The sequence below is a fragment of the Mesoplodon bidens genome (genome assembly GCF_964165515.1).
Source record: "Mesoplodon bidens genome assembly, chromosome: 11".
Taxonomy (NCBI): domain Eukaryota; kingdom Metazoa; phylum Chordata; class Mammalia; order Artiodactyla; family Ziphiidae; genus Mesoplodon; species Mesoplodon bidens.
Window position 1 is genome coordinate 15,964,214 of NC_138167.1, and position 27,989 is coordinate 15,992,202.

A 27,989-nucleotide genomic window follows, 5' to 3' on the forward strand; every position below is an offset into this window, starting at 1 on the left:
GTTTTACACTAAGAAAATGGTCTCTCCTCCTAGGGTATTTTGTGAAGAAAGGTAAAAATCATTTCTCTCTTAGCAGCCTGTGCTTACCTGACTGTAAACATGCTAAATAAAAAATTAAGTGGGTGGAACATTTTAATCTTTGCTGCTCACATGTTTTATTTGCCACTAAAAAATATGGTTAAGAGAGAGTTTACTGTGTGATACCGTATATGAAAGATCATTGTGAAATGTGAGCGTCTCCCAAGTATTTTACCAAGCTGACATGACCTGTGCTGTCATTAAGATTGCACGGACAACAGTTTCATTTCAGTCACTAGGAAAATACAACCAAGTCAGTCAGTTGTTTTTAGTGGAGAGTTTAATAGCTGTGGTTTTATTTTTGTCCATTATCAATTTAGTAGATAATATAAACCAGTCCAATTAAATTAGGATTATCCAAAAGGATTTATGCCTCATTCTCCCTCACTGTCACTTCCTTATCTCCATTTTCTCTGGCAACTCTCCCTCTGTATACATTTACTATTTTAAATCAGAATTTTAGGCAAAATTGGCAATGAAATGATGAAATTAATGCATGGTGGATGCTTTGTAATTCTAGACCAATCAAAAGTAAAGATGAGCACCAGTAAAAGTCTCTGTGGTTTCTGATTATTGCCACCAAAGACATTTTGAACCAGAACAGACCAAGCAACCCTATGAGAACATGTCCTTTCAAAGTAATGTAGTGTTAGTTTTTCAAATTTGTTGAAAAAACATATAATATACTCGCCATGTAACCTATTTGGATATAATTTATCTTCAAGTTTGGATTGGTCACTCTTTCATTATAAATTGAAATATAATGTCACAAAGGCCCAGCTTTATGTTAACTTTAAACGTAAAAAATCCCAGAATGAAAATTTTTAGAATTCCAGCCATTGCACATAGCGAAAAAACTTCAGAATTCCACATACACATGAAAAATATTTTCATAAATAAAGTTTGATTATATTTAGAAGCTTGAGATGATTCTGAAAAGCAAAGGCACTAGAAAGTTCTTGCATGAACTACCGTTATCAGCATCAAGGTCTTTCATGAACCTCTCAACTAGCTAAATAAACATTAGAAATGGGCTATACCTTTGTCTCCCCTTGACCCTCAACTCAGATAAAAAAAAATTGTCAATGTCAAAAGCAAAAACACACACCAAAAAATAAAAACGATAACAATTACAACAGAATACTTTATTCTTTGGACATTCCAGATAAGTCAATTAAGCAGAAAAGTAGTAACCTCTTATCTAATTCTGATTCTCCACTGTGAGGGGGTGGGGTGGGGAAGACAGTATATTTATGTTTTAGATGATTGATCCCTTCTTATCTTGCTACCATTTCCTTGGACAATATGTCTAAAGCCTTTCAGCCATTTGAAAGGAATTTCAGACAGACTGCATTTGAACACAGATCTCTAAATATTTTACGACTACCACAAGGCCTTACTCCAATCCCATCTCAATTTAGTTTAACTGAAGACAGGTTTTTAAACACTTACTATGGGGATAGCACTGTGGTAGGTCTCATTGAAGAAAAACTGAGTGACAAGTTTACTGCATTGCAAGAGCTTACAAGGTATGGTTGGAAATAGAGCAATACTTTTTAAAAAATTTTATTTATTTTTGGCTGCGCTGGGTCCTCGTTTCTGTGCGAGGGTCTCCCCTAGTTGTGGCGAGCAAGGGCCACTCCTCATCGCGGTGTGCGAGCCCCTCACTGTCGTGGCCTCTCCCGTGGCGGAGCCCAAGCTCCAGACGCACAGGCTTAGTAGTTGTGGCTCACGGGCCCAGTTGCTCCACGGCACGTGGGATCCTCCCAGACCAGGGCCTGAACCCGTGTCCCTGCATTGGCAGGCAGACTCTCAACCACTGCGCCACCAGGGAAGCCCTAGAGCAATACTTGAGTAGGTAATTTTCATATAAGGCAGAGTGGTAGATGTAAAATTAAGTATATAAACAAAGTGTGATAAGAGTTTAGGTGGAAGAGAGTATTTATTTATGCCTAGTAGAACTGGGAATTTTGGTGGTATCTGAGGTGAGCCTTCAAGGTTGGGTAGTAAGGTTTCAGAAGTGCAAAGAGGGAAAGGGAAAAAAGCTTGAGGAAAAGTCTGAACTGTAAAAGTGTGGGATTGTTTGGATTTCTGTGAATTTTCTTTATAACTGCTTTATAAACACTTACTGCCTAGGGACTGTTGCAGGAACTACTGTGAAAGAATGATCCAGGGAATGTCATTCTTTATTGATCAGGTATGAGGAGGAAGTAAGAAGGGTTAAGAATTTGTAATCCAGTACTTCGATATTATGCTAACAAAACAAAGTCAGAGAAAGACAAATGCTTCATGTTTTCACTTATATGTTGAATTTAAAAAACAAAACAAATGAACATATATAACAAAACAGAAACAAATTCAAAGATACAGAAAGGGTACATAAACTTGGGGATATTATAGTGGAAAACCTTGAATGGTAGAAAATATATGGAGTACATTTGTTTTAGATTTCCAAAAACGGGACTGACTTGATGTGTGAACATATCTGGTAGAAAGCAGTGGGCTATGACTGATGTGAGTGGGTAGCCTGCAAGACAAATTTTAACATATTTTACTTTAATGCAAAAAATACCAAATTCAAAGTACAGAAAACAAATTAGTGGTCTCCAGAGGGGAGGGTGGAAGAGAGGTGGGAGAAACAGATGAAGGGGATGAAGAGGTCCCAGCTACCAGTTATAAAAAAAAATAAGTCATAGGGATGTAATGCACAGCAAAGGGAATATAGTCAATGATATTATAATAACTTCGTATAGTGTATAATCTATAAAAATATCAAATCACTATGTTTTACACCTGAAATTAAGATATTTTAAGTCAAATATACATCAGTTGTTTTGGAAAAAAAAAAAAAAGAAGAAGAATGAGTCCCAGTAACACAGGCCAGTTCACAGGGAAGATGATGAGCTTAGTGTTAGAAGTGTCAAGAGAGAAGTGAAGATAACAATTCCAAAAGGGAATTTCAGACAAATACTTGAGGTGCTGTTCTGGGCTCTGTAGCCAGATGAAAGCAGAAGATGTCGGTTAGGGAATGTCAGTCATTTGTGTGATAATCAAACTACATTAGGCAATGGATTCCAGAAGAAGGATATTAAAAGAGAAAAACAGAAGAAAGGCTCATTCTTGAGGGAGACTCAGTGTAAGGGCTGGGAGGAGCCTGGGGAGGGAGTTAAAGCATGTACATGGGCTCACTAGAGACCAGAGGAAGAAGTAATGCAGAACCCGAAGTAGTGAGTATACTGTCAAGTTACACTCAGAAGAAGGCTGAGACCACAACCAAAGTTTCAAGAAAACAATAAAAGTAGGAAATGCTTTTGTATGTAGTGATGAGCAGGGCATTAGTGAACTCTGAGAATGCATTTTTGGTCAAGAATAGGTGGAAAAGCAGAATACAGAAATTAAGAAGAGAATTAGTGTGAGATAGTGGAAAGGTCTCTTGGAGGAGTTTTGTTTTAAAAGAAAAGTAGAATTAAGAAAGAGGTGACAAACAACAAGTTCCTACTGTATAACTCAGGGAACTATATTCAGTATCCTATGATAAACCATAATAGAAAAGAATATAAAAAAGAATGTGTCTGTCTGTCTATCTATCTATCTATCTATCTATCTATCTATCTATCTATCTGAATCACTTTGATGTACAGCAGAAATTAACACAACATTGTAAATCAACTGTGCTTCAATAAAACAAAAGAGAAATAGGTGGCAGCAGAAGTGAGGAAAATTTATTTTTATGCTGAGGTGGGATGTATGTCTTAATAACTATTAATGGCAAAGAAAGAGAATCAGTAGAGAGAAGGAGACACTGAAAATTCTAAATAGTGACCTACTTAAGGACTGAGAAAATAGTGTAGTCCAGGGAAGGGAATGCAATTTCTCCCAGTGTGGTCCTTTGGGCTGGTCCCTTTGACACCTGTTTATGTGTTTTTCTCACACTCCACCAGTCCACACCCTAGACTCCGCCATTTACCCTAGTTCAGAAAAACTGACCATGTTCTCAAATGAACTACTGGATAGATCCACCAAAAAGCACAAATGAAGAAGTTTTGGAAAGAAAGTAGGCACATCTATACCAGAAAAAGAGAGAAGAAATAGGGACAGGTAGCACAGAAATGAAAGAAATACTTTGAGCCTAATGACTTCAGTTTTCTTGCTAGAGAAAGGGTACATAAACTTGGGGATATTATAGTGGAAAACCTTGAATGGTAGAAAATATATGGAGTACATTTGTTTTAGATTTCCAAAAACGGGACTGACTTGATGTGTGAACATATCTGGTAGAAAGCAGTGGGCTATGACTGATGTGAGTGGGTAGCCTGCAAGACAAAATTTTAACATATTTTACTTTAATGCAAAAAATACCAATATATGTCAGGAACTGTTTTTAGCCTTCAAGGAGTCAAAAAAATTGAACTAAATGACTTTGGCCTTCAGGAAGGAAGTATATAGTTTTACCTAAAGGCAGCCTTAACTCAGAGGGTAAAAATGATCAGCTCATATTGAGGGCATCCGTCATTACCAGGATAGAGTTAAACTTCTCCTGGCTTTCCTCCTACATGCTTGCTAAATAAAAGATTTTCTCAAATTTGATGTCATCTTCCAACATTATATGTGCATTATCACAGATGATAAGGTGTACCTTTCATATCAAATACTTATATAGAAAAATACATATCTTACTTCAAGTAAATTCCAACACTTAATTGCATGTAACTCTTCAAACTCAGTAAGAATTTAATTAAAATTGATTTATTTACCCTTTACTCAATAATTCTGTGACATAATTTGTCAGCTCACAGCTTTCAGGCTGATATTTTCTTCTTTTTTTTTTTTTTAAAGTATGTGGTCTCAAATAGTAGATCATCCAAATTAGGGAAGATGCTAAATGATGGTTAAACTTCCAGCAGCAGGAAGAACTCTTTTCTCTGGCAGCATTTCCAGTAATACCAAACGAAGTCAGGGGATAAAATTCTCAGAAGGCAATTATGTTTTTTGCTTTTTCTTTCCTCTAAATTCTTGAAGAAAAGTTTTTCAGTGGGAAGTTAAGAGAAACAATAGAAAATTGCTCTCCTTTGAAAGCTTAAAAGTGGTAGAAGGGCATTGAAGGAGCCAATAATTTACTTATCACTTAGCTAAGGGTCTGTGGGAAAAGATTACTTTAATTTGTGAATTTGAGAACTTCCTAACACTTTACTGTGCTAGGAACCAGCAGGCCCATATTTATCAATAGTTAGAGACTAGCCAGTTCTTTAGTATTTAGTATATTATTGATATACTAAACTATTTATCACTAGAGACTAGCAGATTCTGTAGTCATTTAGTGTGTGTGTGTATATTAACATATATATTAATGTATATATACTACCAGCCAAGTTTTATCAATTACACTTAAGACCACTTATTGAAGAAACAGCTTACGTGTGATCTATCTAGTCTTCAAATAATTTAGGTATTTTTTTAGACAATGAAATTCTGATTTGTATGTTTCTAAGTCATTAGAGTATTGTATTACAATACAAGAAATTAACTGAATATTCTGGTGGGAAAAAAGGTAATAGATGGCACTAGGCTATTGGTATGCTTAAAATGAAATGAAATTGAAAATATAACATGTTAAAATTTATGGGATGTAGCAAAAGCTGTTCTAAGAGGGAAGTTTATAGAGATAAATGCCTACCTCAAGAAGCAGGAAAAGTCTCAAATAATCTAACTTTACATCTCAAAGAACTAGGAAAAGAAGAAAAAACAAAGACCCAAGTTAGTAGAAGGAAAAGGTAATAAAGAATAGACAGAAATAAATGAAATAGAGACTAAAAAAGCAATAGAAAAGATCAATGAAACTAAGATCTGGTTGTTTGAAAAGATAAAATTGACAAACCTTTAGCTAGGCTCACCAAGAAAAAAAGAGAGAGGACTCAAATTGATAAAAATCATAAATGAAAGAGGAGATGTTACAACCAATACCACAGAAACACAAAGGATCATAAGAGACTATTATCAATAATTATATGCTAACAAATTGGGCAACTTAGAAGAAATGGATAAATTCCTAGAAACATACAATCTACCAAGACTGAATCATGAAGAAACAAAAAATCTGAACAGATCAATAATAAATAAGGGGATTGAATATGTAATTAAAAACCTTCCAACAAAGAAAAGACCAGGACCAGAAGGTTTCACTGGTGAATTCTACTAAATATTAGCACTAATTACCACCAATCCTTCTCAGACTCTTCCAAAAAATGTAAAAGGTGGGAACACTTCTGAACTCATTTTATAAGGCCACCATTACCTTGATACCAAAACCAGACAAGAAAAGGAAGACACTACAAGAAAAGGAAGTTAAAAGTCAATATCCCTGATGAACATAGGTGCAACAATCCTCAACAGAATATTAGTAAACTGAATTTAACAATACATTAAAATGATCATACACCATGATTGAGTGGGATTTATTCCAGAAAAGCAAGGATGGTTCAAATCTGCAAATCAGTCAGTGTGACACACCACATTAACAAAATAAAGGATAGGAATCTTATGGTCATCTCAATAAATGCAGAAAAGAACTTGACAAAATTCAACATCCATTTATGATGAAAGCTCTCAACAATATGGGTATAGAAGGAACGTGTCTTAACATACTAAAGGCTGTATATGACAAGCTCACAGTGGACATTGTACTGTGTCAGCTTTTCCTCTAAGAACAGAAACATGACAAGGATGCTCACTCTCTCCACTTTTATTCGACATAGTACCGAAAGTTCTAGCCAGAACAATCAGGCAAAAAACAAAAAAGAAGCAAAAGGCATCCAAATGGGAAAGTAAGAAGTAAAACTATCACTATTTGCAGATGACATGATATCAGTTATAGAAAACCCTAAAGACCCCATCAAAAAACTGTTAGAACTAATAAACAAATCCATTAAATTTGCAGAATATAAAATCAGTACACAAAAATCTGTTGTGTTTCTTTACACTAATAATGAAGTGTCAGGAAAAGAAATAAAGAAAACAATCCCATTTACAATTGCATCAAAAAGAATAAAATACCTAAGAATACATTTAACCAAGGAGGTGAAAGAACTGAATATTAAAAATAACAAGACATTAATGAAAGAAATTGAAGAGGTCACAAAGAAATAGAAAGATATTCTGTGCCCATGGATTGGAAGAATTAATATTGTTAAAATGTCCATAATACCCAAAAGCAATCTACAGATTCAATGCAATCCCTATCAAAATTCCAATGGTATTTTTCAGAGGATAGAACAAACATTCCTAAAATTTGTATGGAACTATGAAAGACTCCAAATAGCCAAGCAATCTTGAGAAAGAAGATTAAAGCTTGACACATCACACTCCCTGATTTCAAACTATATTACAAAGATAAAGTAATCAAAACACTATGATATTATCATAAAAACAGACATACAGATCAATGGAACAGAGTAGAGAGCCCAGAAATAAACCCACACATATATTTATGACAAAAGAGCCAGGAATATACAAAGAGGACAGGACAGTCTCCTCAATAAATGGTGTGGGGAAAAATTGGACCATGGCATGCAAACACATAAAACTGGACCACTATCTTACACAATATACAAACATTAACGCAAAGTGGATTAAAGACTTGAACGTAAGACCTGAAACCATAAAACTAGAGGAAAAGATAAGTGGTAACCTTCTCGACATAGGTTGTGGTAATGATTTTTTTTAATCTGTCACCAAAAGCAAAAGCAACAAAAGCAAAAATAAACAAGCAGAACTATATCAAATGAAAAATCTTCTCCACAGCAAAGGAAACCAAAAACAAAATGAAAAGACAACCTGATGAATAGGGGAAGATATTTGCAAATCACATATCTAATAAGGGGCTAGCATCCAAAATATATAAAGAGCTTATACAACTCAATAGCAAGACAAAAACAATTTGATTTAAAAATGGGTAGAAGATCTGAATAGACATTTTTCCAAAGAAGACAGACAGATGGCCAGCAGGTACATGAAAAGATGCTCAACATCATTAATCATCAGGGAAATGCAAATCAAAACCACAAAGAGTTATCTCCTTGTACCTGTTAGAATGACTTATCAAAAAGACAACAAATATCAAGTGTTGGTGAGGATGTGAAAAAAGGAAACCCTTGTGCACTGTTGGTGGGAATGTAAATTAGTATAACCACTATGGAAGACAGTGGTTTTCCATAAATTAAAAATAGAACCACCATATGATCCAGCAATTTCCACTTCCAGGTATTTATTCAAAGAAAATGAAAACACTAACTGAAAAAGATATATGGACCCCCATGTTCATTGCAGCATTGTTTTCAATAGCCAAGATATGGAAACAACCTAAGTGTCTATCAGTGGATGAATGGATAAAGAAGATGTGGTATCTATACACAATGGAATATTATTCAGCCATAAAAAAGAATGAAATGTCACCATTTGTGACAACTTAGATGGACCTTGAAGGCATTACACTAAGTGAAATAAGGCAGGCATAGAAAGACAAATACCATATGATCTCTCTTATATGTGGAATCTAAAAAAAATAAATTAAAAGCTCATAGATACGGAGAACAGACTGATGGCTGCAAGGGGTGGGGAGTGTGAGAAATGGGTGAACTGTTTTAATTTTTTTTAGTTTAACTAAATTGAATACAATTTTAAAATCTATTTATTTTTATTTTATTCATTTATTTTGGTCTGTGTTGGGTCTTCGTTGCTGCGCGTGGGCTTTCTCTAGTTGCAGTGAGTGGGGGCTACTCTTGGTTGCAGTGCACGGGCTTCTCACTGTGGTGGCTTCTCTTGTTTCAGAGCATGGGCTCTAGGTGCGCAGGCTTCAGTAGTTGTGGCACGCGGGCTCAGTAGTTGTGGCTCTCGGGCTCTGGAGTGCAGGCTCAGTCGTTGTGGCACATGGGCTTAGTTGCTCTGTGGCATGTGGGATCTTCCCAGACCAGTGCTCAAACCCGTGTCCCTGCATTGGGAGGCGGATTCTTAACCACTGTGCCGCCAAGGAAGTCCCAAATACAATGTTCAAAAAATAATTTTAAAAATTAAAAATGATCTGTGTCCTCTTTAGTAGCATGGCTTTAATTATCTACCACATGCTAGAAGCTCCACACTATAAAACTTCTAGAATAAGCAGCATCTATCTACATCAGTTAGCTCTTGCAGGATTATAGTAAGTCTCGAGGATGAATTTCGATTGGAAGTTATTATCAGTCAGTATCTTGTCTACTTGGGTATTCAAGAGAATGGATCTGTTAATAATAGCTACTAAAGTTCATGAACCTAAACATTTGCCTCCTGGTGCTCTAATTTGGTAACAGATCAATTCTTTCTAGGTTAAATCATTTGTTTTTGATAAAAGAGAGTGTGAGAGTAATTTAAATGCCTTCCAGGCATACCTGGAATAATGCTATATAAATTTATTAAAGTTAACTCCATGTAATACATTTTAGAAAGACTGTCATCCAGATTTCCCCATAATTTATTCCAGGGGATTAATGTGAGCAGGTTGGGAGTTCATTATTACGTCACCCAAATGCCTAATGTGTTACCGAGGATAATTCATGCCCTAGATGAAGTTGGCTGCCCATGCTACTTTTTCTGCAAAGAGAGTGTTTTTTAATTTGCATTTTCTTCTCCTTTTTCACTTTTCCATACATTAATCTACTAACTGTTGCCACTGGTTTAGAAATTGTTCCAATAATAATTTCATTTTTTGGCAACCCTCCAAGGAAAGGTTTTTGTTTTTTGTTTTTATTGTTGTGTTGTGAAATTTGTTTGAATTTTGTTTATGTGGACAGGGCCACACACCAAATATTTGCCTGGGCCCTATACATGTTAGGACTGGCCTTGTCATCACATACATTAGTGGCAGGAAAGGACCTGCTTGTTTAATACTTATTGAATGACCCTCTTATCTTGAAGACTGGACATCGTTCACATGACATGTGCACTGCGTTATGCTTGTTTCTGTTAAATCAGAACTTTCTGGTACATTATATGAAATAAAACAAAGATGAGTATTTCACACCCATCTTGTCCATTAAACCCTCCTCTAGATGTTTAAAATTTTACCCTTTAGTTACCCTCCCCTTCATTCTGTGAAATTGCTTTGGTCTAGTTAGAGTTTAGTGTTATGTCTTTAATTTGCATTGAGAGACTTTACAAGGCACAGTCTTAGAGAGTTTGTCCTGGTAGGGATAATTTTGGAAATGTCCACATCCATGGTGTCAAAAGGACGCAGAGACATTTTTCTTTGTTTTTGTTCAGAGAAGGGAAAATGGTGTTTCTCTTTAACTAGTAAACCCAGTAGTTTATTACTTCTTCAGCATCTCTGGTCTCTCCCGAGTAGATGCCAGTGGCAGAGTCCCCGCCCTCCAGTTGTGATAAGGAAAAATGCTTCCAGACCTTGTCAGGTGTTCCTTGGGAGGCAAAATTTCTTCTGGTTGGGAACTAGTATTGAGATTATGGCATAATCTCTTCACCATGCATATCAAAGAGAATAAATAGATATTTACTGATTAGTTTCAACATGTCATATAGAAAAATGGGAAGATGCTTCTTCAAGTATATATGCTTTCAAGCTTTCAGGTTCCTTTTTTTAAATTAAAGTATAGTTGATTTACAATAGTGTGTTAATTACTGCTGTACAGCAAAGTGATTCAGTTACATATATATATACATTCTTTTTTAAATATTCTTTTCCAGTATAGTTTATCATAGGATATTGAATATAGTTCTCTGTGCTAGACAGTAGGACCTTGTTGTTTATCCATTCTGTATACAAAAGCTTACATCTGCTAACCCCAGCCTCCCCAGGTTCCATCTTTAAGTCTAACAAATAGCAATTTTAAAAATCCTAGTCATTTCATTGTGAAGTATTACTCACAGTAGAATTATCTCCTAGAAAACTAGGAGGAAAAAAATGCACTCTTTCCACACTTAAGCATTCAAGTGTCAGGGGAGCAGCCTGAGAGGGTGTGGCTCTGTCCAGGCAGTGGTTGTGCAGAACATATGTTTCTGAACAGATGGATGACCTTGAGTAAGTCACTCTTTATTAAAGCCTTGGTCTCTCTAAAAGGACATCAATGAACAGGAACCAAACAAGTCCACAGAAATAAAAGGGAAAATTGCCACTGGCATTTATGCTTTTTCCTCCCATGTTTATAGATTAGTAGACATGTTGTTTAATACTTATTGAATGACCCTCTTATCTTGGGAACTGTGGACATCATTCATCTGACATGTGCACTGCCTTATGCTTGTTTTTGCCAAATCAAAACCTTCTGGTACATTATATGAAACAAAACAAAGAAATGAAGTAAGCAGCTGTAGATGACAGCTATTTATCTGCAGGAGCTATAAACAGCTTAAGCAGCAATCAAATTTACTGAATTATGAAAGCATACTTTGAAAGAAGTAAGTGTAATAATACCTAACACTTTAGCTACGGATAGTTTCTGACCATTTTTGCATTTTCCGCTGTTATTATGTTCTGTATTTTTTTTTTTTTAGATATCTTGGTGTAAACATTTAGAAAATTCATTAATTAATGCAAGTATTTTTGCTTGTGAGTTCCTATAAAGTAAATACAGACTTTTTGAAAACTAACTTGCAGCTCTAAAGTTTTGCCTTCCACTTGGCTGGAATAACAGAAGAAAGATATGCGAACTTGAGAACTGTCCATTTTATCTTTGAATTGAAGTACCTGACAGAGGGAAATAATTTTATTTCATGCTGGGGGATTTTATTCAATCTCTGACGTAGAGTAAGATCTTATTCTTTATTAATTGTGAAAACATACTTTAAAAGGGAAGTTTAGGGGGTGGATTTTTAAAATTTTACTCTACTTCTTAGATAAAACTGATGGAAAAAGATAGTGCTGAATATCATTAGATTTTCATAGGAGATAAAAACCTAAGACGAGGTTATATTTGACTAAAGCAAACCATCAGGTAGAGCAGGAAGTGAAGGTGAGGTAAGGTGAGGGTGAGGAAGGTCATATGACAGTTGGAAGATCAGTTAACTAGAAAAGGTGAATTAAGGCAACAGAAATAGGAAATAGTTGTGGGAAATGGTTGATCTTTTAAGGTGAATATCGACATCTGTTTTGGTATACAAACAAAAAAGCACCATGATGCAGGTTTTTAGTATCTTCTTGGTACAATGTATAGAAACTTATAGAGAATTAATATTTTCATTTAATTTCTTAGTAGTGCATATCCAAGTTATATGTAATAATATATATATTTCTAATACATAACAATCTTAGTTATGCATAGGAATTCTTCTTTGCTTCCATTCTAGGGACAATCTAAAAGGTTATTCAACAGCATTCCTCACATGAATTTATAATGTCATCAAAACTATTGATTTTTTACAAAATTTTATATTGGAGAATGAAGATTGCATGGTAGTTCTGTCCTCAGCATTAAATGATTGACACATTTTGTATAGAATGCACCCATTATATAAAATTAAGTAAATCCACGGAACTGGTGGTAATAATTACAAAGCAAAATCCTGGAACAACATTAGAGATATTAGTGAACTGAAATTATCTCAAAAGTCACAACAAAGAAGCTTCTTGACATGTTTGATTTTCCAGATCATAGGGGGCGGTTTTGTTTGTTTTTTGTTTTGTTTTGTTTTTGCTTTTGTGGTGATGCCTTATGCAATGACCAATTCCTGGAAAACTCTTGAGTGTTACAAGTTCAAGTTTGTTCTTATTGGAAATCTGCAGGTTATCAAACTTGAATCAAAATAATTTCCTTGCTGAATTTTGTGGCATGATGGTTAAATACTTCTGGTGACAGTCCACACTTGGATTTCTACAATTTCTACTATTTCCATTTTAGAATTTTGTAACAGTATTCTTTTCTTTTCAAGGCCTTTTAACTCCCAAACTACAGATAGTTGTTTACACTGTGTCTGTGATACACACTTAAAAGAGCACTTAGAAAAATAGTTGGGGAGAGAAAATGAAAAGAGGAGATTGTGGGTGAGACAAATGGAGTAGAAATCTCAAAAGTAAACCAATGTGAAATAAATAAATTAAATTAAAAGGAAAAAAGTAAACAAATGTGATCAGTCAGAAAGTTAAAGAAGTACAAACAGCTGTAAAAGCTCTAGTTCTCAAAGGATTGGGAGCAGAGAAATGGAAAGAAGTTGTCTATCAAAGATGATACAAAGATACCCAAGGGAAACAGGGTTAGTAAATAGAGCAAAGACCATTTCATAAAGCGAGACAAGGACATGACATTGCAGCCATGTTGAGAAGGTCAGAAACATACATGGAAGTCCTTTGATTTTGAACATCATGACTTGGGAGGTTGACAGTTCTCTGGTTCTTGAAAAATGTGACAGTATGATGCATGTTTATTGCATTTTTAGGCCTTTGTATGACTTTTTAAAATAAATATTCCAGTGTACCAAGTACGCTTGTGAAATCTAATCCTAGGACAATTTTGTTTTCTTCTTGATAAGTGCTTTATGGATATTTTTAGCTACTTTAAAATGATAACTGGTTTTAGCTAGAGTGAATTTCTGCCAAATACTAATAAGGAAAAATAGGAATATGAGTAATATCTCTGACTTTCCAGTGTTTAAAGGAAATTCCTTTTTCACCATTTTATGTGCTGGTGATCATGAAAATTTTAATTGGTAGATGCAGTATAGGAAGTGAACAATTTTCCCAGAATGAACAGTGTATTATACATACTATGTGCTTAGTTAGAACATATGAGATGCTGTGTTACGTTAAATATCAAATAGTCGATGCCTTTCTCTCTCTTTTTTTTTTTTTTTTTTGCGGTACGCCGGCCTCTCACCGTTGTGGCCTCTCCCATTGCGGAGCACAGGTTCCGGACGCGCAGGCTCAGCGGCCATGGCTCACGGGCCCAGCCGCTCCGCAGCATGTGGGATCTTCCCAGACCGGGGCACGAACCCGTGTCCCCTGAATCGGCAGGCAGACTCTCAACCACTGCACCACCAGGGAAGCCCCTTTCTCTCTTTTTGTATTATAACTTATTTCAAACATGCAGCAAAGTACAGTGAACAGTGTACAAAAACCATATTCTCATGCATTTAAATCTATAATGTAATTTAAAGACGATATTAATATTATTTCTTTTTTCAAGCTTGCACTGAATTAGTAACAGCATGCATTATAATAATAAGAAAGAAAAAAAAGGAACAAATGCTTTTTAAGGAAATTTCAGTTTGGTATGATTATTTATCATGTGAAGTTAAAATGATGCATTTTCGTCTCCTGTCTTTTTCCATAAACAAAAGCCACAGTGCCAAAACCAAAACATAAGAAATAGTAAAATTATATATTTTTCTTCTTTTTGAACAGAAATAGCAATGCCAAGTTCAGTTTGTTCCATTGGTTTTAAGCCAAATAAATGGCAAAAAAATAGTGAAAAGCCTGGTCATATCATGTGTTGTAAGTTTCTATTAAAGTCCTTATATAAATTTCAGATCTCTGTGCTGCCTGAGACATGATCACTCCTGCATTTAAAAAGTCTAGGGAGGGCTTCTGTGGTGGCGCAGTGGTTGAGAGTCCACCTGCCGATGCAGGGGACACGGGTTCGTGCCCTGGTCCGGGAAGATCCCACATGCTGTGGAGCGGCCGGGCCCGTGAGCCATGGCCACTGAGCCTGCGCGTCCGGAGCCTGTGCTCCGCAATGGGAGAGGCCACAACAGTGAGAGGCCCGCGTACTGCAAAAAAAAATAATAATAATAAAAGTCTAGGGAGAGGGGAGGGAGGAGCCACACTGGCCTTGAACTCTATATTTGATTCAAAAATTCTAATTGATAGATGATTGCTTAGAAATATTTTTATTATACTTTTTCATAATGTATACAGTTTTTTTCTCATTAATAGATACGTGTTTAGATGAATTCACTTTATAGTATTTGACCATGTGGGAATTTACAGAATATGGAAAAAATTAGTTTAGATATGGGAATTAGAGAATATGAAAAGAAATATGGACAAGATTAGTTTTTCAAGGAGGCAAGCAAGATGCATTTTGTTTGTTTTTCAGAGTACATTGATAAATATGTAATCAAGTAATATCTACTTTAATATCATTTGGAACAAGCTGGTATATGACCACTATATAATTTAATATGTATCCAGAAATATGTTAGCATAAATACCTAAGTGTAGTCATAAGCATGCCCTGTATTAAAAATAAAATCATTATATCTTTGGAGAGATTAAGAAAAGAATACAAGAAATTTTATGAACATTAAATATTCTATTCCAAATAGATTTGCTTTCTTAACCAGACTTAACATTTTTTAAAATCATGTTTTAGAAAATCACCCCGTAATGGGTCACCAGATCAACTTCTTAAAATTAACTTCATGTGCAAAAACTATATAATTGGAAACTGATGTTATTTTCTATTGCTACAGTGTCTTCTAACAGTGTTACTTTCTATAGATTTTATATAAATATTTAATGGTTATTTTAGCAGCTTAAAAGGTAAAGATGTTGTATATATTTTTATTTTAAAAGTTTAATCATTTATGTGGGAGTTAGGGTTACAGATTGTGTATTCATCTTATCTTTTTTTCATATATGACAAAAGGGCTGTCATGTTTCCATACACAGTAGAATAGTTTTTGCAGAGTAGAATCAAAAAATAATAAGAACTTTAAAACCTCCTAAGGCAACACCTTATCTTCAGAGTTTTTTCAACGATTAATATAGACAAAAGGATGCATTTACATTTTGGCGTTAAGAAATGGGATATGTAGCTAATGTGTGAATGACAGAATAAGGGTATAGAATGTATTCTCATTAAACTCCAGTTAAAATACTAAATTAATAAGATTAAACTGAAGAGGAGGAAATGAAATTTTACATATAAAATTTTAATTAAATTCCAGTATGGAAAGTGCCTGCATATTTGCTTATAAACAAACAAAGAAAAAGACTTAAAGATTTGGGTTGACTTCAAGCCCAACATTGTAAGGCTTTTCTAACAGCAAGTGCAACCTTGGGCTTCATTAGCAATGGTAGTTTTGGCAGACAGAGCAGAAGGATTAATTCAACAAAATCTATACTGGCCAGATGACACCTGTGGTGTTGCTTTCAATTCTGAATGCCAGATTTCAAGAGGGGTATTGAAAGCTGATGCACTCACACAGAAGATCAGAATATTTAGAAACAGTGTGGGAGAAAAGGTGTATTTTCTCAAATCACCAAAAGTGATGGCTATAGAAGGAAGTGTGAGTTCTTTTTTTTCTTCTCTTTTTAGTCCTATAAGATACTATTTGAACAAATGGATAGAGCACAAGTGATTTTGTTTGAATCAAGATTTTGATTGAATACAAGAAAGAAATACAAATCTCAGCCAATTCAAATTGATTTAGAAATAAGGTAATTGTTTTCCTGAATATGAAGTCGTTTAAATAATTGTTACATAGAACAGTTTCTATTAGAGTAGATGAACTAACTTCATATGGTGGGTTTCCTGTTTGTTTCTGAACAGTGATGAATAGCCCAGAGGTGCTGAAATCTCAGTCTCGTAAATAGTGTGCCTCAGAAAAGAATCCTATAATTATGCTCTTCATTTGATGGAAATTTCCAAACCTAGGCATACCATAAGTTTTAAGCTCAGGTCTGGACTGTATTCTGTAGAGTCGAGTCATCACTTCCACTTGGGGGAGCCATTTTTTAATTTTTTATTTATTTTTTAAACATCTTTATTGGAGTATAATTGCTTTACAATGGTGTGTTAGTTTCTGCTTTATAACAAAGTGAATCAGTTATACATATGTTCCCATATCTCTTCCCTCTTGCATCTCCCTCCCTCCTACCCTCCCTACCCCACCCCTCTAGGTGGTCACAATTTTAAAGCAGTTTCTCCCTTGGATTAGTAATATCCATTCAGTATCACCTAGAGAATTTATGAGAGATTCTGTTTGACAAGTTTTAGATGAACCTAGGAAATCTTCCTGTTAGGAAGTTTCTCAGGTGATATGAAGAGTGCCCATATTATTATACCATTGACTTAAAGGAGTTGGAATGAATGGTGAGTGGATTTCAGTGCCTAAAATAATATCCTTTGTCTCACGCCTGCCTGAAATTTGGGAATTAGAGCTAAATTTCTCTGCTACTCCTTGCTTGTTCATCTACAGATTGCGGGAGCTTACATTTTTTTTAACTGATATTGGTCATTTATTGCTATGGATGAAGCATAATGAGAAGAGTGTTTGATGAGTTTATAAGGGGAAAGTAATGATGGTACTGGAGTTGAAAGACAGGGAGATAATACTGAGGATTGATACTGGTTTCTCTTCTGGCATCAGAGCAGTAAGTTACACAACCACAAGGAGAGTCATTCACAGTGCAGTCTACATGAGTGATGCCCCCTGGGGGTGTGCAGTGTACAACATGCACAGCTGCACAAGCGACCCTATTTAGCCCTTTAAATCTACTTTTTACACTCATCACAGAATGATTATTCTAAGACCTAAACTTGATTGTGTCACCCTATTAACTCTCAGGAAAAGGCCACAATGTCTGTTATTTTCTGACTTCTAGCTCTCTCCTAACATCTTCCTTCTCTCTCCAAAATAGATCACATTTCCTGTACCTTGGATGGTGTCATGTTATTCCAACTTTCTGTACTTTTACAAGCATGTTTTCTCTGCCTGTAACTTAAATACCTTTTCTTAATCTTGTTAAATCCCTCTTCAATACAGTTGAAACATTGAGTACCAACCCTTAGTTAAGTATTAATTGTGCTCCCATAATACATTTTCATCCATCATGCATTTATCATAGAATTTAGAAACCTATGCAGAATTTCCCGCCAGACTCAAACTTCTCATATTCAGGAACTATGCCTTGTTTGAATCTTCCACAGTGACTGCCACTCAGAAGCTGTTTAAGAAATGCTGAATCAATGAATGAGTGAATGAGGTGTACAGTGTAAAGTTGGAGCACACAGAGCTTTCATTTAACCTACTTCAAAGTCTGGCTGTGGTGTGGCCTTGCGTTAATCTGGGGATAACTGGAGTTCCAATCAGTATTCAGGAAAGCACATTTTTGAAGAAATGGGAATTGTTCTAACAGAGGCTGAACTTTAAAAGATATCTTATTACTATGTATAACTGATTAAATTTGTTATAAAGCAAAAAAAAAAAGATATCTTATTACTGATTATACATGGTGATGAGATTTACCAAATTGTAGTGCTACTACTGTAACAAGGTCTGAATAACCTTTTTGTTCTATAAAGATTTTCAACAGGAGTTATATTAGAGAAGGAGAATTGAAATTGAATTGAAACCTAGAAAGTAATGGAAATCAAGTCTATGATAAACTTGTTTAACTTCTTAAGCATTTTCTTAGGTTAATTTTAATGTTAATTTTGAACAAAAATATGACCTGGGATGAAAAAAACTTTACAGACAAAATTCTAGAATGATTTTTATGGAGTTACAAAACTATCTTAGAAAGTTAAACAGCATATTTTATTAGCTTAGAACATTTCACTAAACTCCCAGATAAAACCCAATCTTTCCACCCAAAAATAAATGATTCAAGTGTTGTGAAACTTTATCTTTATCTAGTACTAAATCTACATTTATCTAAAGATTAATAATGTCCTTCTTTCTGCATTTTCCCCTATTTTCCTTCTGCATTGATTGCATACTTGGAGTTCTTAAGGTTCTTTGTTAAAATTTATGGAGGAACATAGAAATATATAATACCCTATCACATAGCACGGAATAATAAATATCTTTTGAAAGAATAACTACTTGAGCAGACAAGTCATTTATATATAAGATATGCAAGTGATTTTAGTGTTTCAGACAAAACTGTTTACCACCATGGCTGCTAAGTTCCAATTCTGTAGTTTAAGTGTGTATTCGTGCTTTACTTAGAAGTTATCTTTGTAAAATGCATGAAATACAAAATTCAGAAATGTCAATATTTAGTATCTCCCCCTCATCCCTGTTGTTATATTGATTGGTACTAATCAGTCATTACCAGTCAAAACGGTGATCCTGCATCTCTTCCAAACTTGGGTTTCGGTTCATCTTAGGCTAATGTGCTGAGCTGGAGATTCCTCGTGCCTTTTTTTTCATTGACTTTGTTGGTAATTTTTCCCTATGCGATAAGTAATTTCTCATTGCTTGCTGTTACAAAAGATAAAAGATTTAAAATAACATATTGAAAACATATCTTGAGTTAACCATGGAAAAGAATCTAACATTCATTGACTGTATCTTTTTGCCACATCTTGTGCTAGGTACTTTATCCACATAATTTATTTTAATCTCCAAAACAATTCTAGAAGGCCAATAATAATTATTCAGCTCAGGTTTTGAGCACCTGCTCTGTGTGGCTACTGTGCTAGTGGTGAGGCTGTTCCCTGGATGTATTTTGCCCCTCAGGAAGCTCGTGTTCTAGAGTTCTGGATCACATTACACATTTCTAAATGACGAGATAGACAAAACAGTGTATATGATTTGCCAGATGTCAGCTAGAAAGAGGCAAAGTTGTATTTCATCCCACATCTGTGTGGCTCTAAAGGGCTACTTTTGACTCTACTGTGCTACATTACCTCTCACCAAGATATATTTAAGATCTGATTTGTCATGAGGCCATCAAAACACTACCAGGTAAGGTAGAAAGTGAGTTCTTTTTATACCAATACTAGTTACCATCATTTAAAACAGATAAACTCGTTTTTATTTAAGGAATTATGAAACCTGAATTTTCATTAGAACCGTAAGCGCTGTACTGTGATGGAGGTTATAAATTTAGAGTCTCAGAAATATTTAAATAACGGAAAGGTCAACCTTTGAGGGGTGGGTTTTCCAAACAGCCTTATAAATGTGCAGGAAATAAACATTTCAGAATTGCTTTTCTGACAAAAAATGGTGGTTTCAGCCAACTGAAATATACCACTGCATTTTCTGCTGCCAAACCTGCCTTCCAAAAATTAGATTTATTTTGTACAGTGCACGAAGTAATACTCCAAACCTGTACAATGCTCTAACCTTTCCACTTTACCTTGTATGCAGCAGGATTGTTAAGGAGGTTAGTTTATTTATGATGGAGTAGAAACTACTTCTGAATATGAACTCTGGAAGACCTCTATAAGGGCTACAACCTCTAATATAACCAATAGCAGCCCACGGAGGTGTATACCTAGTCTTCTGAAAGCCGCACACCTGTCAAAGCAAAAGGTTATAATTCAATTTGCTTGGAATTTCATGGAACTACAGACTTCAGAGTGTAGTCCTGCAGAATTCCACCCTCACTGGAATGATGGACAGGTTGGTGTGGTGGTTAATAGAGTGACCTTTGACATCATAAAGATCCCAGTGCCACCATTAAACACATGACGCTGTAATGTGATATTTAACCACTAGCAGTCATGATTTTCTAATCTGGAAAATGAGATATCTAATTTGTTGGGTTGTCCTGTGGATACAATACATTGTAAAGGCATTGAATCAAAAGAGTATCTGGAATAAATATGCTTATTTAAATGGTAGCTTGAAACACCATTATCATCATTTGCTACCATCACTGCCTCCACCTCCACCACCTGTTAATCACTCTGTGTGTCATGAAGGACCCAGGCCTTCCCTCTCACCTGATCCCCTAGAATACAGACTACTCATTTTCCCTTGGGAAATAACTTACACAGTCACCTATGTCAAAATATTCCGATTACATTAATTGATTGCATTTTCTTTCCTTGTCCTTTCCCAATGAGAGGAAGATATCTCTCAATCATCTTTTGGCAAAGAGAGATGATGCTACTTTATGAACTCTTCCACTGAAGAGATGATTAGGTTGAGTTTACCATTACACAGATCTCTTTGATAGATGAGAAATGGCCTAATAACCCAGCTCCAAAATGGAAATCTCCTTCTTCCAAGCTTCTATAAATGTCATTTAATGTATTATTTATTGAGTCACCTCTGATTACATAGGTAAGATAAATTATTTGTCTCACTTGGAATGCCTACTTCTCAAATAGTTTATGAGAATGAATATAATATCATCCATAAAATATTTCTCAGGTATTTGTCAATGAGAATACTACTCTCTCATGTCCTATATTTGCAAAACAACTGAAGACTAAGTTGTCCTTGCTAAAATTGAATTTTGACTTCATAACTTGACATCCTTTTTACTTGGCATCAAACAAAAGTGAACTTACATTAAGTAAATTTCAGCTTCCTTAATAGTTATCTAACCATTTCATTAGGGCTAATGTATTAAAAATTAAGCTATAAAATTAATTAAGATTAAGCTGTAAAAAAAAAGATCCTATTAAAATCAAGAGAGGAAAGTAAAGCTCTGATTAAATAAACAATTACAAAAGTATAAACTTTAAGTAAAGAAAGGCAACTTCAAAAATCACCCGATGCTGTTTACTGGTAATAATGTGGCCTCATAGATGGAGAGTGGGAATCCTTTTTATATATTTTATATATGTAATTTGTTATATAATTTAATATATAACATACTAACCTCTGAGGTTGTTTGGAGTGATTTACAGACATCCATTCATGCGAAAAGCATTCTTTTTCTACTTTATTCTGAGTGACATCATGTCACAAGTTTCTGTAAAAATTAGCAGTTAATACAATTTTCACTGAGAAGCTATTCCTTTCTCTCACCCTCCTATCTTTTTCAAGCCCAAAGTACTGGATTTGACCTGACAAATGAGCTCTAATTACAAATTCTAATCTGACAATTTCATTTAGTTTCTTACACACCTGATGATTGATGAGAAGGGTTTTTTTCATGTACAGCTAAACTCATATGCATTAAAAAATGATAGTTAATTAGGTCAACACTTGTATATATTCACAAACCTAAGAATTCACACCTAGCCACTAATGCCACATCTTAATTTGAGCTTTTCATTATACTAATCTATTAAATGAATGTTACTGAGAGAATTGCTTAAATTGCAGCATTACTGATCTTTAAGATTTTAAAATGTGGTTTGGAGTAAAATAGTGTCTATCACTTTGAGGCAAGGAATTTGAGAATAAAATTAGTCGTATATATTAATTGAATTGTGAGCACTATTTCATGTATTATAATTTTTACATTGCCTACTGAATGTTAGATGAGCAGGAAATAGCAAAATTGACTAAAATTAAAATGTATACATCCTGAAATAAAGACAGTACTATATACAAACTGATTAAAAACAGAGGGATGAGTAGCTTGGCAGAAGCATTAAGATATCTGGAAAACAGGAAGTAAAGATTGCCTTGGTCTTACATAATGTGGAAGGACTAAATCCTCTACTAGCAAAAAACAGAAAAGAGGAACTGACTCTTTGAGTATTAAGAAGTCATTTACCAGTGGAAATGAGATTAGACAGATAGTCTTCATTTTAAGTAGGCTCAATTCATGGAAATTCACAAAAATATAATTTGTCTAGCAGCAAACAATTTTCTTGTCAGTTACCTAAAGGCAGTGATAATGAAAATATTATATATTCTTTCTTAGCCACGTGTTACTATAGGCACAGGTGGACTTTCTCATTTTTCAAATGGAGTGTGTCCAGTTGTTAGAATACAAGATTCAGCAACCCAGAAAGAGTAACACAGAGTTATACAAAGGAATAAAAGAAAGGATAAGTTGATAAAAATGGAATGAATGGATGCTTTCTAGTTTCTACTTTTAGATTGTTGAATTTCAGAGCCACACATGAGTTTACAATTAGTTATTGTAATTTTTGTTACACTTATCTTTATGTTACCATTATAGCACACATCTATACAGTGTTCCTGTGAATGTTCATTCAGAATACAGTCTTTGAGTATTTTGTGTTAAGTGCTATAAATACGAGATTAAGCATGATTCTTGCACACCTGAAAATAAAAACAGATACACATCATCATTCATCATTTCATTAAGTCATTCATTCAACACTGTGTCTCTTCTGCATGGCAGACACTGTGCAAGGCATTAGGAATAGGAACACAAAAATGAAACTGCCCTGTTCTTAGTCTAATGGATGAAACATATAGAGTGAATTGTGATTGGGACTCTGCTGGCAGCACGCTCTGAGAATGATAGAAGCCTATAAGAAAGATGTAAATAGTCAGGGGATCCCTGGTAGAAAGGAGGTTACGTTTGAGTTGGCTTGACAGTTGATTAGGGGCCAGATTAGGGGCCAGATTAGGGAAGGGTTGTGGAGGACTTTGCAGGCAAAGGCCAGGTGTGTAAAATTTTGCCGAATTGTTGTTCAGTAAAACAGGGGAAAGTCTTCCAGGCAGGAAGTGGCTTGAGACTGAGGGAGTTCACATCTTACAGGTCCCTGTATTTTTAGATGATACTTTTCTAAAGCTTTTTAAGGGCCTTGGATTGGGACCTGATATAATTAGATCCAAATTTAGAAAGATTATTACAGTAGCAACATAGATAGAAGATCATTTGTTCAACACTTTTAAAAGTCACTCTTGTAGCACTCAGATAATAGATGAGTTGAAAATAAGAGACTTGAGGCAGGAGACAAATTAAGACTCTATGACAGTAATACAGATAAAATACAGGCTGGACCAAGTGTAGAAATTCAGAGGAAGGTCATGTCATGCCCTCCGCAAGGCCTTCTTTCACAATCTCCTCTAAATTAAATTAGGTACTACTCCCCTCCCCATACCTCACCATTATGTACTACCACAGCCTTCTGTTTCCTTTATAATATTTACCATAATTTGTAATAATTTTTGATTTACCCATTTATCTCACTACTAGACTATATAACCTGTAAATGGGCTGAACCCATATATACTTTGTTCACAGTAGTATTCCCAATGCCTAGCAAAATATTTGACACATAGTAGGTGCTTGATAAATATTTATCCATATATTAAAGAACAGACAAAGGATACCCTGTTTTTTTAATTGAGGCAACTAGGTGTATGGTGTAATTCAATCATTGAGCTAGGAAATCCAGGAGGAGGAGAAAATTTTGGTGGGGATTGGGGATATGGATTCAATTTCTCACCATTTAAGAGGCAGTTGCACATATGATTATGAAATTCTTGAGGAAGGTCCAGACTAGAGATAGAGATTTGGAAATTTATGAACTAAACCAGTTGAGTTTGCCCAAATAAAGTAGGGGAATAGGAGGTGGCAGCCTGCAATAAAGCACAGCCTGTGGTAAATACATTAATATTGTATCAGAAGTATTTTAGAGAAGGAAGGTATTAAACCTTCCCATGGTATCAAGTAGAAACTGGAACAAGTGCTCCCCAGATTACCCAAGAACTACCCGAACAAGGAATCACAGAAAAAGCTCGTTAGAGCGAAGCTACATGAGTAGGAATGAGCTGCGGTGCTTTGGGAGCCCAGTGAAAGGTCAGAGCAGAGGGTAGAGCAGCCCTTCAGAGCAAGTAATCCTTGGGCAAGAGTGTTGGAAAGTGATGAACCAGTGGGTTAGGTAGGGACCACTGTGACACTCCTTGTTTGTCCTGCTAAGGAGTTTGGAATTCAACCAGTAGGTAATAAAGGTCATTGGAGGATGGTAAGGAAGGAAGGTTTCCTACAATAAGTCCCTCCTCCTCCCACCCTGTTACTGACCTCTGTATTTTTGGATCAGTACACATTAGGGTTCAGGTGTGTTCTTGTATTACTTCCACAAAACTGAGAATCAGGACCTGAACTTGGATACTGACTGGCTTAGCTCCTAACTAACAGCATGATTTTGGACCAGTTAAATACCTTCCTTTTTTTCCCCTTTATTGGTTTATTTTTTTTAATTGAAATATAGTTGATTTACAGTGTTGTGTTAGTTTCAGGTATACAGCAAACTGATTCAGATATATATATATATATATATATATATATATATATATATATATATATATATATATATTCAAGTTTTATATATATATATATATAAATTCATTCTTTTTCAGATTTTTTTCCATTATACGGTATTATAAGATATTGAATATAGTTCCCTGTGCTATATAGTAGGTCCTTGTTGTGTATCTATTTCATATACAGTAGTGTGTATGTGTTAATCCTAAACTCTAATTTATCTCTCCCCCTCGTTTCCCCTTTGGTAACCATAACTTTGTTTTCTATGTCTGTGACTCTATTTCTGTTTTGTAAGGAGAAAATTTGTATCATTTTTTTAGATTCCATATATAAGCGATATCATATGATATTTGTCTTTCTCTGTTTTACTTACTTCATTTAAATCATAATCTCTAGTGGATGAGTTAAATAACTTCTTTATGTTCCAGCTTCATTCATTTAAAAAATAATGAACTTGGCTGGATTATCGCTAATGTCCCTCCTTACTTTAAAGTTTTGTGGCTGTATTATGTGCTATGGAAATGGGATTTGACATATAGTGGAAATGTGCAGTCATTTTATTTACCATAAACAAGGGGGGAAAAAGTCTTTGGTTCCATTTATAATTAAGAAAATTTCGGTGAACATATAAAGATATCAGAAGCAGCAGTTTTCAAAAGATGGGACAAAAGTAGATACCTGAAATCGGAAACAAACTAGTAACAAATGTGGGTTTGGAACATTTATCAGAGTGGGAGAAGAGATGTTCTATGAGAATTCCACTCATTTCATTGCTTGTTCCAGGGAGAAACTGGATAACTGAGGATTCATGGGGTTAGAGGAATTCTTAAAGGTTACTTGTGCACTGGATTTCACTTCCTCTGGGAGTTTTACACTACAAAGTAGCACGAGACAGATTATTCGTCTAAATATGCTCCCCAAGGAAGCCTCCATAAATAAGCTGTTTCCCTTATCATTTTTATTTTTAATGCATGGACAGGATCGGTCAGGATAGACAAGCTGGTACTGCAGTGATAAACAGACCTCAGCTCTCAAAACCATCAGGGTCATTTCTTTCTCTGCCATGTGTTGCCCATCATGCTTTGGCTCGTGGGTCTGTTCTGTGTTGTCCTCACTTCAGGATAGAGATGGTGGAGCAGCTACGGTGTAAGATAGGGGATCCCCTGGGGCCGTGGACCGGTACTGGTCCGTGGCCTGTTAGGAACCGGGCTGCACAGCAGGAGGTGAGCGGTGGGCGAGCGAGTGAAGCTTCATCTGCCACTCCCCATCGCTCGCGTTACCACCTGAACTATCCGCCCAACCCCGGTCCGTGGAAAAAGTGTCCCACGAAGCCAGTCCCTGGTGCCAAAGAGGTCGGGGACCGCTGGTCAGGCGTTGCCGGTCAGAGTGGCAGAGGGAAGGCGGGTCTCACTTTGACAGGTTAGAAAGAGTTGACACATACCACCTTAGTTTGCCTTGCTAGTCATCACTGGGTAAGAAAAATATTCTCCCCAGGGTAAGAGAAATGCACTTATGTCCTTCTCAAGGGAGACAACCCGAAAGTTCCATCTAGCCAGTGTTCACATAGCACATAATAGTTTCCTCATTAGGGAATGTATTAATTTTCCAGCTGCCATGACAAAGTACCACAAACTGTGTGGCTTAAACAACAGAAATGTCTTATCTCACAGTTCTGAAAGCTATAACTCCAAGATCAAGATATCCACAGGGTTGGTTCCTTCTGAAGACTGTGAGAGAGAATTTATTCCATGCCTCTTACCTGGCTTCTGGTGGTTTGCTGGCAATCTTTGGTATTACTTGGCATGTATAAGCATCACCCCAATCTCTGCTTCAGCTTCACCTGGCATTCTCTCTGTGTGCCTGTGTCTGTCTCCAAATTCCCGTTTGTAAGGACAGCAGTCACATTGGATTAGGACCACCCTAAAGACCTCATCTCTAAATAATGTCACATTCTGGGGTACTGGGGGTTAGTACTTCAACATATGAGTTTTGGGGGGAACACAGTTTAACCCATAACAGGGAGTGTTGTGCAATCATTTCTAAATCAAATTTGGATGTGGTTCCTATTGGTCCAGAGATCTCTGAGTGTAAAAGACAGGTTATCAGCCTTCCCACCCTCCCCCAAAGAATACTCACACACTCACAGATGGAAAATGGACAAGATCAGCACAATAAACAAGATCATTTGGAAAGGGAAGAAAGGAAGTCACACGGCATCCTTGATCTGAAGCTATTCCAAAATCTCATTGGGAAGCAATTTTGAGGTTCCATATTCTGGGATGAGATACATTTTTTATTAGACCTTGGTTCTGCTTCCTGGCAGAAGACTCTGCCCATTGTTCTCTCCCGCACATCCCGACCCCACTCCAACATCATAAGTTCTCCTAATCTGATTATCCTCTGGAACCACCTGTAAACTGGGTATTTGGGAAGCATTGCCCTCTTTGGGGGCTGAGTGCCTCTATTTGATCACTTACTACCCATAGAGCATTAGGAATTAAAGGGTTGTGTTGGTAGTATAACCCTCTCAAAAACATAGCTCCTTTTAAAATAGATTCTATTTGGTTTCATATACCAGTCACTACATCTATAGGGTTTTGTTTTTGTTTCTTTTTTTCTGGATACATGCCTTAGATTTCCTCTCTCTCTGTCCTTCTCCCTCCCAACTTAGATGCTGACAGTGTGAGCCTATCAGGCTTTGTTGGGAGACCCTGGCAGCTTTTTCATGAGAAAAGCATCTTTAGACTCTTTTCTCTGAGTTATGTTATCCCACTGAAAGGAAAGATTGAGTACTACCACCTTAATTTGATTTTGCTCTCAGACATCTTCATTCAGAGGTTTGAACAATGGGTGTGATGACCATATTCTTGATTAATTCTTACCAAAGGTGAGTCATAACAGGCAATTTTATTTTTTTATTATTATTATTTTTTTTCCGGTACGCGGACCTCTCACTGTTGTGGCCTCTCCCGTCGCAGAGCACAGGCTCTGGACACACAGGCTCAGCGGCCATGGCTCACAGGCCCAGCCACTGGGCGGCATGTAGGATATT

General features: G+C 35.8%; 1 protein-coding gene across 1 annotated transcript in view; it reads left to right on the top strand.

Moving 5' to 3' along the window:
• The window catches only part of PDE3A (phosphodiesterase 3A), a 314,910-nt gene that overhangs the window by 191,280 nt on the left and 95,641 nt on the right, over window positions 1-27,989 (top strand). The window lies entirely within an intron of this gene.